We start from the raw sequence: 15,137 nt of genomic DNA, 5'->3' as shown, positions 1-15,137 counted from the left end.
AAAGTTGAATATTGGCCCCCACTCTCTTCTGGCTTGTAGAGTTTCTGCCGAGAGATCTGCTGTTAGTCTGATGGGCTTCCCTTTGTGGGTAACCTGACCTTTCTCTCTGGCTGCCCTTAACATTTTTTCCTTCATTTCAACCTTGGTGAATCTGACAATTATGTGTGTTGGAGTTGCTCTTCTCAAGGAGTATCTTTGTGGCATTCTCTGTATTTCCTGAATTTGAATGTTGGCCTGCCTTGCTAGGTTGGGAAGTTCTCCCGGATAATATCCTGAAGAGTGTTTTCCAACTTGGTTGTATTCTCCCCATCACTTTCAGGTACACCAATCAGACATAGAGTTGGTCTTTTCACATAGTCCCATATTTCTTGGAGGCTTTGTTTGTTTCTCTTCACTCTTTTTTCTCTTAACTTCTCTTCTCACTTCATTTCATTCATTTGATCTTCAATCACTGATAATCCTTTCTTCCACTTGACTGAATTGGCTCCTGAAGCTTGTGCACGCATCACGTAGTTCTCGTGGCATGGTTTTCAGCTCCATCAGGTTATTTAAGGTCTTCTCTACACTGTTCTTGTCAGCCATTCGTCTCATCTTTTTTTCAAGGTTTTCAGCTTCTTTGCAATGGGTTTGAACATCCTCCTTCAGTTCAGAGAAGTTTGTTATTACCGATCTTCTGAAGTCTACTTCTCTCATCAAAGTCATTCTCCATCTAGTTTTGTTCCATTGCTGGTGAGGAGCTGTGTTCCTTTGAAGGAGAAGGGGCACTCTGATTTTTAGAATTTTCAGCCTTTCTGCTTTGGTTTCTCCCCATCTTTGTGGTTTTATCTACCTTTGGTCTTTGATGATGGTGACCTACAGATGGGGCTTTGGTGTGGATGTCCTTTTTGTTGATATTGATGCTATTCCTTTCTGTTTGTTAGTTTTCCTTCTAACAGTCAGGACCCTCAGCTTCAGGACTGTTGGAGTTTGCTGGAGGTCCACTCCAGACCCTGTTTGCCTGGGTATCACCAGCAGAGGCTGCAGAACAGCAAATGTTGCAGAACAGCAAATGTTGCTGCCTGATCCTTCCTCTGGAAGCTTCGTTTGAGAGGTGCACCTGGCTGTATGAGGTGTCAGTTGGCCGCTACTGGGAGGTGTCTCCCAGTTAGGCTACTCGGTGGTCAGGGATCCATTTGAGGAAGCAGTCTGTCCATTCTCGGATCTCAAACTCCGTGCTGGGAGAACCACTACTCTCTTCAAAGCTGTCAAACAGGGACGTTTAAGTCTGCAGAAGTTTCTACTGCCTTTTGTTCAGCTATGCCCTGCCCCCAGAGGTGGAGTCTACAGAGGCAGGTAGGCCTCATTGAGCTGCAGTGGGCTCCACCCAGTTGGAGCTTCCCGGCCACTTTGTTTACCTACTCAAGCCTCAGCAATGGCAGACACCCCTCCCCAAGCCTCGCTGCTGCCTTGCAGTTCAATCTCGGACTGCTGTGCCAGCAGTGAGCAAGGCTCCATAGGCATGAGACCCTCAGAGCCAGGCACGGGATATAATCTCCTGGTGTGCCATTTGCTAAGACCGTTGGAAAAGGGCAGTATTAGGGTGGGAGTGTCCCGATTTTCCAGGTACCATGTGTCACGGCTTCAATTGGCTAGGAAAGGGAATTCCCCGACGCCTTGCGCTTCCCAGGTGAGGCGATGCCCTGCCCTGCTTCAGCTCACACTCTGTGGGCTGTACCCACTGTCCAACAAGTCCCATTGAGATGAACCCGGTACCTCAGCTGGAAATGCAGAAATCACCCGTCTTCTGCATCACTCACACTGGGAGCTGTAGACTGGAGCTGTTCCTATTCGGCCATCTTGGATCCTCTCCCCCTGTTTTTTTTTTTTTTTTGAGATGGAGTCTGGCTCTGTTGCCCAGCCTGGAGTGCAGTGGTATGATCTTGGCTCACTCCAATCTCCGCCTACCAGGTTCAAGCGATTCTCCCACCTCAGCCTCCTGTGTAGCTGGGATCACAGGCACATACCACCACACCCAGCTACTTTTTATATTTTTAGTAGAAATGGGGTTTCACCATATTGGCCAGGATGGTCTCAAACTCCTGACCTCAATTGATCCTCCTGCCTCAGCCTCCCAAAGTGCTGGGATTACAGACGTGAACCACTGTGCTGGGCCAAAAATATGATTTCTTATTTCCCACATTGCCAATTCTATTTCAACTAACTATAATAGCTATGTCTATTGAGCACTCAAGTGTGTTCTAGAAACTGTCCCTGATTCTGGGGATATATCCAGGAATGAACTGTAGCCCCTGTTATTAAGTAATTTGTAGTCTGACTAAACCATTAGAAATTCAAAAAATAGCTACTTTTGGCTGTTATGGTAGCCCACGCAGACTAATACAACACTTAAGGATTTCAATCACTGAGTGGTACCACCTTAGAATGTGAAAGACAATGACGATGTACATACCTTGCAGAATAAAATCCTACAAGATCCTCATGCTGTAGCTCCTGGCTACCTCCCCAGGAGTTAGATCACTTATCCCTATCTCCCTGGCCCACCCTTCTCTGTCACATGGCTTCTTTGCTGACCCTGATACACACCACACTTGTCCTCTCTACCTGGAAGTTGTATCCTCTATACCCATATGGCTCACTTCTTCACTTCATTCAAGTCTCTGCTCAGATGTTACTTCTTCAGAGAGCCCTTCCTTCATACACTATCTTGCATAGCAGCCTCCCCTACAAGTTGTCTTCTTTCTCCTTAACTTTTGTGATGGTTAATGTTAGGTGAAGAGAATGGCATGAACGGGGAAGCAAAGCTTGCAGTGAGCTGAGATCGTGCCACTGCACTCCAGCCTGGGTGACAGAGCAAGACTCCATCTCAAAAAAAAAAAAAAAAAAAAGTTAAAGTTCTAGTAATCAAGAAAGTCCAGTTCAATTTGGTTGCCCTTTTCTGATGATATTTTTTTGAGTTCTAAAACAATCTTCTTTCCAAAGAGTCATTTTTTTTGCTGTATGAGCTTTTGTCACAACTTACACATAATATCAAATAACTCAGGTGCAGTTAGTGTATCCTTTTCTATGCTCCTTATAACTTCTTCAAAGATCATCAAGCAGTTCTGGACAAAAGGCATATATATTTCTGTTGTACTATAATCTTGTTTCTTCATTCTCATCCTTGATGTATTCCCAAATTAGAGAAGAATACTCTTCTTTTCCCATATTTTGAAAATAAGACTTGATGGCAGGCCAACATTTTAACATCTTTTCTATGGCCAGTAACAACGATAGCCAGCTTGTAGGCACATGTTGAAGGATTCTATTTTCATTTCGACAAAGTCAAAAACCTCATGAAGTGTCTCTGCATGTTTTGAGGAAACTGAAAAGCAACCCAAAACTTTGATTGTGAAAGCCTCAGTATCACAGGAAAGCAAATCACAGCCCTTTTTAGCAGTCTTGTATACCAGTTGTGCAGGCCGTTTAGCAGGTAAAACCTTTTCTTTTTCTGTGGTGAGAAGTTTGTAGACTGAATGGAACTTGCCAAAATTTACATTTGCACTGTCTGCTGAATATGCAGATAGGTGAGCAAAGTCTAGTTCGTATTTGGACATGCTATCAATAATTGTTTATGTTTTCTGAGGTTTCATAAAAATTGTCATAGAAATCAAGAAGGCAACTTGAAATTCCACTTTTCAAATCAAAGTACCTAAGAGCTAGGGGGAACACTTTTGTATTGCCATGATTCGATACATTACTTGCTATCCTGTAGAAAGCATGATTATTGGTGAGATCTGACAGGATCAGTTCTACACTGTAAGGGCCAGCACGTCTGTTACCAAAATCTCCCCTTTTTTTCACCCACAGGATATTTTAGTTACAACCTCTGAATCAGGAAATGTAACTTCACTCAGTTTCATAGAGCAATCAAGGGAAGGATAGGATAATGCATGGCCAGTTGTGTGGTATACCCAAGCTAATTTGCTAGTTTATCAGCTGCTATTTTCTCTTTCTTTTTTTTTTTTTTTTTTTTNTGGCCAGTTGTGTGGTATACCCAAGCTAATTTGCTAGTTCATCAGCTGCTATTTTCTCTTTCTTTTTTTTTTTTTTTTTTCTGAGACAGAGTTTCACTCTGGCTGGAGTGCAGTGGTGCAATCTCGGCTCACTGCAACCTCTGCCTCCTGGGTTCAAGTGATTCTCGTGCCTCAGCCTCCCCAGTAGGTAGCTGGGAGTACAGGTGTGCACCACCACACCTGGCTAATTTTTGTATTTTTGGTAGAGACAGGGTTTTGCCAGGTTGGCCAGGCTAGTCTTAAACTCCTGGCCTCAAGTGATCCACCCGCCTCAGCCACCCAAAGTGCTGGGATAATACGTATGGGTCACCATGCCTAGCCTTTTTTTCTTTCTTTTTTTTTGAGACAGAGTCTCGTTCTGTCACCCAAGCTGGTGTGCAGTAGCACTGGCGCAATCTTAGCTCACTGCAACTTCCGCCTCCCAGGTTCAACTGATTCTTGTGCCTCAGCCTCCTGAGTAGCTGGGATTATAGGCAGGGGCCACCACACCCAGCTAATTTTTGTATTTTTAGTAGAGAGCAGGTTTCACCATGTTGACCAGCCTAGTCTTGAACTCCTGGCTTCCGGTGATCTGCCTGCCTCGGCCTCCCAAAGTGCTGGGATTACAGGCGTGAGCCACCGTGCCCCACCAGCAGCTGCTATTTTCGATTGACCATTGGTGTCATTTTGGGAAATGAAAACACTTTGAATTGATTCAAAAGTACTTGATTGTCTCATCCTAGACTTGTTAGATTCAATGTCTGTATGTTTTTTCACATCCCCTTCTCCACCATGCCCAACCGCAAATTCTTTTCTGCATATTGTGCAGTATGCTCTGTTTGGGTTACTTACCTCCCTAATCCAGCTGTATATGTCCTTCCATCTGTCACTAAAATAACATAGCCGTTTAGCCTTTTTTTTTGGTATTGTCTAGGTCATACTGGCGTTGGTATTATACTTGTCATGAGTTTCATTATCTGAACTCTAAGAAAACATGGTCACAATTCACAAAGTTTACTGTCTATCTACATACAAAGCACACAGTTGACTGTTAACACTCAAGATTAGGACTTACACTGTACATACTTAGAACTTAAAATTGCTCTGAGAGGATGTAACAATGGATGATCCATTATTGTGGACCACAAGTCATAGCTGCCAATTCAGAGGTTAACAGAAGGCAGACAATCGCCATATTCACTTAAGGGTTGTCTTCAGTCTCTTTTTGGGTGGGGGGAGGCACCATACAGTTTTTGTATTCCTCCCATCCCCAACTTTCCTCACTCATTGCTGAAAATCAGGACTTTTTGCACTCAGGAGTTTCCTAGAACGTGGGACTTTCAGGGACAGTTCCAGGCTCACCAAAAGTAAAGTTCATTCCCCTCCCATTTTCATGGGTGAGAGCCTGTTTACTATTTCCAGATCTGCTACTTTGACTTTAGCAAACTATAGTTAGCCTTTCTGAGAAGTATAGAAGTTAAATCAAATAAAAACTTTTAACCAGATCTTTTGGAAGGTTTTGTTTGGATACATCTGAAGTACTTACCTCGAACTTTGTGGCATATAGTACAGCTGTTGCAGTTTGTTTCTTTAACGACAGGAACAGTTCTGAGACCATCTGGCAAGTCAGGGTTGGCTATTCCTAAAGATTTAGCTGGGCTGGCTTTTGCTATTTCTAGCAGCTCCATTTTATCTACAAAAGACAAACATTCATTAAGTCCCAAAAACGTAAAGAATGACAAATTAAGCATTTATCTTATTAATAAAATATAAAGATGTTCACTCATGTTTATAAATATTTGACAATCATGTTAAGGCCAGTAAAGATAAAAAAGGGTAGGGGCAAAAAACACAAAGAGAAAGGAGAGTTAATATCTTTTCTCCCGCAGTCATTAGCTTATTAAAAGCTGAAATCAAGGTTTAAAGCTGCTCAGAGTTGGTAAATTAATGTTAAGTCATTAATAGGAATTTAAAAGGTTTCGTTAAGAACTGCCTGCACTAGATTCCTCCATCCTGAGACATAAAACAACGACGATAAACCTCCCGAGTGGTAAGAACGCGTCCATTTAAAAATAGACTATAGATTATACTATGTAGTTTTATCTACTAATCTGTTAATGCCCCCCCACCGAAAACAAACAAACAAAAAAACCCAAAGGGATATAAGTTTCATCCATCAAAGGAAACAACAGTCACCTTGGTTTCCATCCCACTCATATACTGCCGCCGTACATGTAAATCAGATGAACCTGCGCGTAGCTCTTAACGACAAGTGACCCACCTTTTTAACTTCAGTGAAAGGAGGTTCTGCTCCGCGACCTCTTCCTGGATCTCTCCCTCCACCCTCTGTGTTCTTTCGGGTGCACCATAGGGTCAAAGCCGCAGCAACGCCGTCTCTGTGTGATCGCATATGCCCTTCTGTAGCACGACCTTCCCCTGAGAGTGACCAGCTACCGGACAGGCACCACGGAGGGGTACCGAGCACCTCCCGGACCGGCGGCTGCTGGATCGCGAGTGCCTCCGCTAGGGAGACCGCACGTTGCCCCTGTGCTTCCTCCGGTGGCGCCTTCTGCAACGAGACCTCGACCCTGCTCCCTCTCCGGGGCTGGATCTGACTCCTCGACGGCGATTCCAGACGCGAGACCCAAAATGACGGCTTCCAGAAGAGGGGCGAGCCCGGCCACAAGTCGTTCACGTACCTAACACATCGTTGCTTCCGGCTTCTTACCGTCCTCCCTTTTGTAAACGGTCACCTCCCGAAAACCCAGGCTCTCCTCCAACAGTGGTTCTCAAGCGAGGAGATCTTCCCCGAGGGGGAGGGTATTTGGCAAAGTCTGGGGACATTTTTGGTTCACTGGGGCTGCTACTTGCATCCACCGCGTAGAGGTGAGGGATGCAGTTACACATTCTAAGCAGCACGGGACATTACCCTCCCCAACCCAGACAGAATGAGCCGGCCCAAAACGTCAGTAGTGCCCAGGCTGAGAAACCCTGCCTTAAACAAACAGCAAAGAAAGGCCAAGTCCCATAAGTGGGTCACCGCGCGGGGACTGGGGTCCACGGGACACCCCAGCCACACCAAGCCGGGAAGTCCCCGCCTCCTGGAGCTGAACCCGCCCCTCTCCCAGAGGTGGAACTGCGAGGGGGCGGGAACAGGCACGGAGAAAATAAACAAGACTAAAAAGTCCTGAGTAGCGCTGTGTGGCTGCAAACCGGAACCCACCTTTTGCACCACATGGGACCCGGCACTCTTCCTGCCACCCACACCTGAGACGGCTGGGGGGCCGACCCCAGTACTAGAAAACACTCGTCACCTCAATCAAGACGGGTACAAAGGCCAACGGACGCCTTCCTTTAGAAAGCTCAGCACACAGAGCAACTTCCCACGCCTACCCTGGAAGGGCGTACTCCAAGCTAGCGCTTCCGACGTCCAGCTGTGATCTCAGAGCTGCGAAGAGCCCCAGCGGCTAGCGCCCGGGCCTGCGCAGAAGCGTTGGCATGGTGGGCGTGGCTCCCTCCGGAGCCGGCGCCCCGCCCTCCGCCCCGTGTCCGCATGCGCGGCTGAGCCGCGGGGGTGGTACTGCTGCATCCGGGTGTCTGGAGACCGTGGCCGTTTTGTTTTCTTAGCTGAAACCGGGGAGTGAGGCGGGCAGGCGCGGCACTACACCGGGGTCCGGAACCACTGCACGACGGGGTGGACGTAAGTGTCGGGCGGGGAATGGGGGCAGGAGAGGAGCGGCTTCAAGGCTGGAGAGGCCTCGGAGCCGGGACCGTCTGATGGGCTGGTGCCCACAGTACAGGCTTGTTGCCGCCACCCTCCGGGAAGCCGCAGACCGGGGCTGAGCCTCCGCGGACCTCTCCTCTCCTGGGTCCTGCGGCGCCTGGAGAAGGCGACCGCCTCCAGACCCGCCAAGACGGAGATGGGACCGCGCCCTCCCCCAGGACATCCCAGGATCCTTGGAAATTCCCCGGTCCCCCACTTTACAGCTTGACAGGCCGAAGCCCCGAGAAAGGAGTGTGGCCCGTCCGGCTCCCTCAGCGAGGGGTGGCCGGGCTGAAGGTGGCTCCCCCATCTTCCAGCCGCGTCCCTCGAGACCTAAAATTCCCAGAGTTTGGAGGGCGGGGTCTGGCTTGAGCGTGCCAGTCGTCGTGCAAGAAAAATGGATTCGGGGCGGGGCCATTGGGATGAACCGAAAATAACACTTACTGGATTGCAGTTCTTCCCGGGGAGGAATCAAATGAGTGAATTTCCTAAATTGAACTTGTCCCAAAGGCATCTTAGCACTGGCTGTAATCATGTATTTTAATATTTAATTTTTAAAAGAAGTTAAAAAATGGGAGACGTTGCTCTTCTTTAGGGTGTCATGTTTTTGGACAATTATAATTGCTGGCTGCACAGTAACTTAAGGGACTCAAGTTCGCTGTAGGAATTTGGGTGTTCTCAAGTTATACGTATTTCAGGTTTTTTCATACTCTGAAATAGAGATATCATGGCTGTGTCTCAAGTCAGGTCTGTACAGCTCGGCTTACAGGAGTGTTTTATGTAATTTGTAAAGACAGTTTGGGTCGGCTATATTTAAATAGCAGCTGGATTTTTGTAATCTGAATTAATATTAATCACAATTTTGTACTTTCTTTTGGCTGGAAACACCCTTTAGGATCAGAGATAGGGATATTAAAATCAAGTGAATGTTCTTTACATAGAAATGACACCAAAAGGCAGGCTTGCAGAAAGAAAAACAGTGAAGTCAATGAAGTGAAAGGAAATCATGTGGGTAGAGGTAAGAACGGCAGTGCAATGTTTAATTTCTTAATTTAGGTGTGAAGAAACACACGTTCTGTGATAAAATGTGCAAATTAGAGAATTATTTTTCATTTGAATCTGTACTTCTACATAGAGCCAAAGTTTATCACTTGTCTCTCTACTAATGTTAGTACTCCTAGACTGTAAACATCAAAGTCATCTAATAAGTTTGGAATCAAAATGATACAAAAGAGCTCTTGTGGATTAGTAACTAATTCAATACCTACTTAGAAATAATGGGATGTGACAGATTTTCAGGAGGAGGTCAACCAGTAGTTAAAATTTTTTCAATATTTGGAGACCCACCTTTGTTAATGTTGCTTAAATATATCCAAACCATTTATTTCTATTTATTTATTATTATTTTTGAGACAGAGTCTTGCTCTGTCGCCCAGGCTGGAGTGCAGTGGCACGATCTCGGCTCACTGCAACCTTCGCCTCCCAGGTTCAAGCGATTCTCCTGCCTCAGCCTCCCAAGTAGCTGGGATTACAAACATGCACCACCGCACCCGGCTACTTTTTGTATTTTTAGTAGAGATGGGGTTTTGCCATGTTGGCCAGGCTGGTGTCAAACTCCTGACCTCAGGTGACCCACCCACCTCGGCCTCCCAAATTGCTGGGATTACAGGCATGAGCCACCACGCCAGGTCCTCAAACCATTTTTTACATTAAAAAAGATACTAAATGAATCCAGATGTTACTTTCGAAAGTTATAACGTGGAAATTCATCAAAAACTAAATCAAATATTCTGAAGAAGTGTGTGGAACCAAAATAAAGCATTTGTAATTTCACTTTAATTATTCCTGAGCTATTAATTATTTTCAGGTTTGAAGCAAGTAAATGGAAGTACTTTATTTAATTATTTGTTTGTTTGTTTTTAAGTGACCTGAAAAAAATGTCTGGATTTCTAGAGGGCTTGAGATGCTCAGAATGCATTGACTGGGGGGAAAAGCGCAATACTATTGCTTCCATTGCTGCTGGTGTACTAGTAAGTGTCATTGATAATTTGGACCTCATTTTTTGGTGCGTTTGTGTTTATGGGTTTTGAATTCTGCAGGATGTTTTAAAATATGTACTAATTATTTTATCTTTGACCACTTTGACCATGCTGATTATTTTGTTGTTTATGGAAAGCTGTTAGTTCCACTTTAAGAGTTTATGGTTTAAAATTTGATTAACAGTGGTTGGGTTATTCTGCATGGTAAAACTAGCATAATAAAACATTTGTTCATTATGTGGATTCTATCTCCTTTTAATGAGTACATTAAGGTACAAGGAAGTGTTTAAGAAGCAATCAGGTCAAAACCAGTCAATAGATATGATTGCATTTCTCCATAATCCAGTTAACTTTCTTCTCAGTCTCATTAAGGAAAAGAAAAGTGCTCAGTTTGGCAACAGATACACTAAAATTGGAATGATATAGAGAAGATTAGCATGAATTCTTTTTTAAAAAAAAGCAAAACCAAGGAGGAAACTCATTAAAATACATCGTGTAGAAGTAATTTACAGAATAAAAAAATTTTTTTTTTTTTGAGACAGAGTCTCGCTCTGTTGCCCCGGCTGGAGTGCAGTGGCCAGATCTCAGCTCACTGCAAGCTCCGCCTCCCGGGTTTCTGCCATTCTCCTGCCTCAGCCTCCCGAGCAGCTGGGACTACAGGCGCCCGCCACCTCGCCCGGCTAGTTTTTTTTGTATTTTTTTAGTAGAGACGGGGTTTCACCGTGTTAGCCAGGATGGTCTCTATCTCCTGACCTCGTGATCCGCCCGTCTTGGCCTCCCAAAGTGCTAGTTTTTTACAGGCTGGTGGATTATCATAGATGCAGCTGTTATTTATCCCACCATGAAAGATTTCAACCACTCATACCATGCCTGTGGTGTTATAGCAACCATAGCCTTCCTAATGTAAGTGTCATCATAATTGGCATTACTTACATAGATTGCCACAAAATAAAAATGTTTCAAATATAGTTGCATAGATTTAAAATTCTAAATATTATCAGATTAACATACTGTACATGATTTACAGGCTTGAGCCACCACGCCCGGCCAAGAATAAAATTTTTATTTACACTTCAGATCCCTCAAGGGATCTGCTATTAGTTTTTAATGATCATATGGTGTTATAGGCCCTAAAGAGTAAATTTTTTTTTTTGAGACAGAGTTTCGCTCTTGTTTTAGTAGAGACGGGGTTTCTCCGTGTTGGTCAAGCTGGTCTTGAACTCCCGACCTCAGGTGATCCACCTGTCTCGGCCTCCCAAAGTGTTGGGATTATAGGCGTGAGCCACCGTGCCAAGCCATTTTTCTTAAGCTTTAAGATTTATTTATTTTCAAGACAGGGTCTCACTCTGTCTCCCAGGCTGGAGTGCAGTGGTGCAGTCACTGCTTATTGCAGCCTCAACCTCCCGGGCTCAGGTGATCCTCCCACCTCAGCCTCTGGAGTAGCCTGGACCACGGGCGAGGGCTAATTTTTGTGTTTTTTTGTAGAGATGGGGGTCTCTCCATGTTGCCCAGGCTGGTCTCCTACTCCTGGGCTCAAGTGGTTCACTGGCCTTGGCCTCCCAAGGTCCTGAGATTATAGGCCATTGCACCTGGCCAAAAAAAAAAGCTTTGAGTTTTTAGTCTATGAAGAAAATCTCTTGAATACATTGAGCTGAGGGTAGAAAGAAAGGTGTATGTACTCGTGCTGGCCACTAAAAATGTTATTAATCGAGTATGGATCTGTCTGTAACCTGATAAAAGTAATTTGACTAGCTTAAAATTGTTATTTTAAAATAATTGCCAGAAGATGTCAGTTCCCAGAGCTAACTGAGTCAGGGTTTGGTGTGGGGATAGGAAAGGGGGTTACTTTAAAAATCTTCTAAGCTACTTGTCAGAATTTGGTTAAGATAATTTTATTGTAAATTTCTGCTCAGATGATAAAAACTATTTGTGAAGTTTTGGGGTTATTTTGTTATACCTTTGCCCCTGAAAATATCTAGAGCCAAATTCAAATAAATTGTAATCTGGTGTTGACATTGAATTTAAAATCACACCTGAAACCATCTTTAGACTGCACTGGAATTCATCAAAAGCAGAACCTCGGAGCTGTTATTTCACAGCAAGAAGATAACTAAAATTCTGTGAACAATAGTTGTTCTCCGTATTAATTTGAATGCTTTTTTCTTGATTTTGGGGAATATTTCTCTGGAAGCTTATATATCAACAGGATACTTCTGTCAGTTGGAATTTGAGTTACTTTTTTCCTTTCCCCCTCCACGAGATAACTGGTTTCCAGTTTACCAAATTAGATTACAAGACTTTATTATCATAAAATTAAATAATGATTGAAGTAGGCTTAGAGAAAAGTTACGTTAATAAATATAAATTGCTGCCAGATTTAAGGGTACCTAATCAGCTATTAGGCCATGTGCAAATTACATGTGGGAAATAGCTAGAACATTTTTGAAATTTATTGAAAGGGATCTCTTCACTTAAATACCTTGCTGTCTTTTAGCCAGTGAGATTCAGAATTGCTGTAATTTCTCATTGGTGTCACCTTTGTTTTAGTTTTTTACAGGCTGGTGGATTATCATAGATGCAGCTGTTATTTATCCCACCATGAAAGATTTCAACCACTCATACCATGCCTGTGGTGTTATAGCAACCATAGCCTTCCTAATGTAAGTGTCATCATAATTGGCATTACTTACATAGATTGCCACAAAATAAAAATGTTTCAAATATAGTTGCATAGATTTAAAATTCTAAATATTATCAGATTGACATACTGTACACGATTTAAAAGTCATACAGTAGAGATGGACTTATACAGAAAATCAACAGTCCTCTTTGTTCTTCTTGTCCACCTCTCCACCCCTCCCAGCTTCTCTCAGCTATCCTTTTATTTTATACACCCAGGGTTTAATAGCTTTACATTTAAGTCAGAAACTGTGTATTTTGTCTAAGGGATAATTCTTCCAACAATATTTATTAAGCTTTTATATTCCAGACTCTGCTCTAGGTACAGGACATGCAGTAGTTAATAAAACAGGAAAAATCCATGTCTTTTTGGCATTTAAAATAAGTGCAAAGGAGAAAAAAATAGAGAAAGGAGATATGGGATGTCAACAGGAGGGATAGAAATTTAAAAAAAAATTTTTTTTATAGAGAGGATGTCTCATCATGTTGCTCAGATTGGTCTCTTGGGCTCAAGTGATCCTCCCACTTCGACCTCCCAAAGTGCCAGGATTACAGGTGTGAGCCACCACACGTGGCCAGAAATTTTCAGTAGAGTCAGAGAAGGTCTCACTAAGAAGGTGACTTTGAGTAAAGACTTAAAGAAAATGAAGGAACTGACTAGGGGATGGGGATATATAAGAGAGATTCATTCCAGGCAGGTGGAACAGCAAGTACAAAGGCTTTACGGCAAGGAGACCAGTATAACTGCAGCAGCAAGATCAAAAGAAAGAGAAATTGATGAGGTCAGAGAAGTGATGGAGAAGGGCAGATGGCATAGGACCTTGAAAAGCATTATAAGAACTTTATTTTCAACCTGATGCAGTGACTCATGCCTGTAATTCCAGCACTTTGGGAGGCCGAGGTGGATGGATCACTTGAGCTCAGGAATTTGAGACCAGTGTGGGCAACATGGTGAAACCTCATCTATACCAAAATACAAAAATTGATAGGGCATGCATGCCTGTGGTCCCAGCTGCCCTGGAGGCTGAGGTGGGAGGATCGCCAGAGCGTGGGAATTCGAGGCTACAGTAAGTCTTGATTGTGCCACTGCACTTCAGCCTGGGTAACAGAGCGAGGCCCCGTCACAAAAATAAGAACTTTACTTTTTTTTTCCTTTTTTTTTGAGACAGAGTTTCGCTCTTGTTGCTCAAGCTGGAATGCAGTGGTACAGTCTTGGCTCACTGCAACCTCTGCCTCCTGAATTCCAGCGATTCTCCTGCTTCAGCCTCCTGAGTAGCTGGGATTACAGGCGTGTGCCACAACACCTGGCTTATTTTTAGTATTTTTTAGTAGAAACTGGGTTTCACCACGTTAGCCAGGCTGGTCTCGTACTCCTCACCTCAGGTGATCAGCCTGCCTCGGCCTCCCAAAGTGCTGGGATTACAGGCTTGAGCCACCGCGCCCGGCCAAGAACTTTACTTTCATTGTAAGTGTAATGGAAGCCATTAGAAGGCTTTAAGCAGAGGAATGAAATGACCTTAGATTTTAATAGGAGCATTCCTGTTGAAAAAATTTTTTAAACTGGTAAACAAAATTCATTGCAGTGCCAAATAGTGTTTCAATACCATGACCCTGTGCTTCTCAAATTTATCAATATATTTTGAAAATATTCTTGTATTCTTACCAGTTTCTCAAATTCATAATACAGTTTAGTTTGCTTCATACTTGGGCTATGACTTTCTTATTTAGTATTGTTTTTTCCTATAGTTTTTTTTTTTTCTTCTTTAATGAAGACGAGGTCTCACCATGTTGACCAGGCTGGTCTTGAAATCCTGGGCTCAAGCAATCCACCTGCCTTGGCCTCCCACAGTGCTAGGATTACAGGTGTGAGCCACTGCGTCCGACCTTTCCTAGAGTTTCTGATTGCCTTTTTTTTTTTTTTTTTTTCAGGTGGTTGTTGGTAGAAAGAATGTATGTTTTCTTTAGGATTCATTTCATCTTGAATGCTGCAGTTCTAATTTGGACAGTTACTATATGGACTATAGTAGCCTTGTTCAGTTTTTTGTTTTTCCTAGAGTTTCTAGCTGCCTTTTCTTTGTTTTCTTGCATTTTCTACTATTACTACATCTTTATTTTTTTTCCCAAATTCTCAATTATATTCTTCAATGTATTATAACCTCTTTTGTTCTAGAAATCGACATCTCAGAAGCCCATATCAGGCTGTTTCGTTATGAATTGATTACTGTGGAAGCCTGCTACAGCACTGTCACCATGGGGCTTCCCTCCCCTGTTGATCAGGGTTAAATCCACTTTTTTTCCAGTTACCACATCTTTTTTTTTTTTTTTTGGATACAAGAAGTATTTATTTTGGCCGGGCGTGGTGGCTAACACCTGTAATCCCAACACTTTGGGAGGCCGAGGCGGATAGATACCTGAGGTCAGGAGTTTGAGACCAGCCTGGCCCACATGGTGAAATCCCTTCTCTACTAAAAATAATTTTAGGCCGGGCGCAGTGGCTCAAGCCTGTAATTCCTGTCATTTAGGGATTACTGTCTCCATTGCCTGGTGACTAATATTTTCACAGCTATTGTTTCATATATTTGGTTTGGCTTAAGAAGAAATTGTTTCAAATCCCAGCACTTTGGG

At 43.6% G+C, this 15,137-nt stretch overlaps 2 long non-coding RNA genes across 3 annotated transcripts in view; one reads left to right on the top strand and one right to left on the bottom strand.

Annotated features, from left to right (window-relative positions):
- Nucleotides 1-7,575, bottom strand: part of LOC108538430 (uncharacterized) — an 11,722-nt gene extending 4,147 nt beyond the window's left edge. Inside the window, exons 1-3 of one of the 2 annotated variants that reach the window (XR_001888073.1) lie at nucleotides 6,313-7,467; nucleotides 5,578-5,724; nucleotides 4,884-4,920 (exon numbers count right to left, since the gene is read on the bottom strand). This is a non-coding gene — a long non-coding RNA (uncharacterized LOC108538430). Of the gene's footprint in view, nucleotides 1-4,883; nucleotides 4,921-5,577; nucleotides 5,725-6,312 lie in introns of both variants that reach the window. The other variant, XR_001888072.1, reaches the window with a different exon arrangement.
- Nucleotides 7,576-7,581: 6 nt separating this feature from the next.
- Nucleotides 7,582-12,517, top strand: LOC108538429 (uncharacterized). The gene is made up of 3 exons (XR_001888071.1): nucleotides 7,582-7,731; nucleotides 9,719-9,824; nucleotides 12,381-12,517. It is a non-coding gene; the product is annotated as an uncharacterized LOC108538429 (long non-coding RNA).
- The last annotated feature ends 2,620 nt before the right edge of the window (nucleotides 12,518-15,137 follow it).

This window comes from Rhinopithecus bieti, unplaced genomic scaffold (assembly GCF_001698545.2).
Source record: "Rhinopithecus bieti isolate Rb0 unplaced genomic scaffold, ASM169854v2 scaffold_14826, whole genome shotgun sequence".
Lineage (NCBI taxonomy): Eukaryota > Metazoa > Chordata > Mammalia > Primates > Cercopithecidae > Rhinopithecus > Rhinopithecus bieti.
The sequence above is the reverse complement of the archived record's forward strand: the minus strand, read 5'-3'. Positions and strand labels throughout refer to the sequence as shown.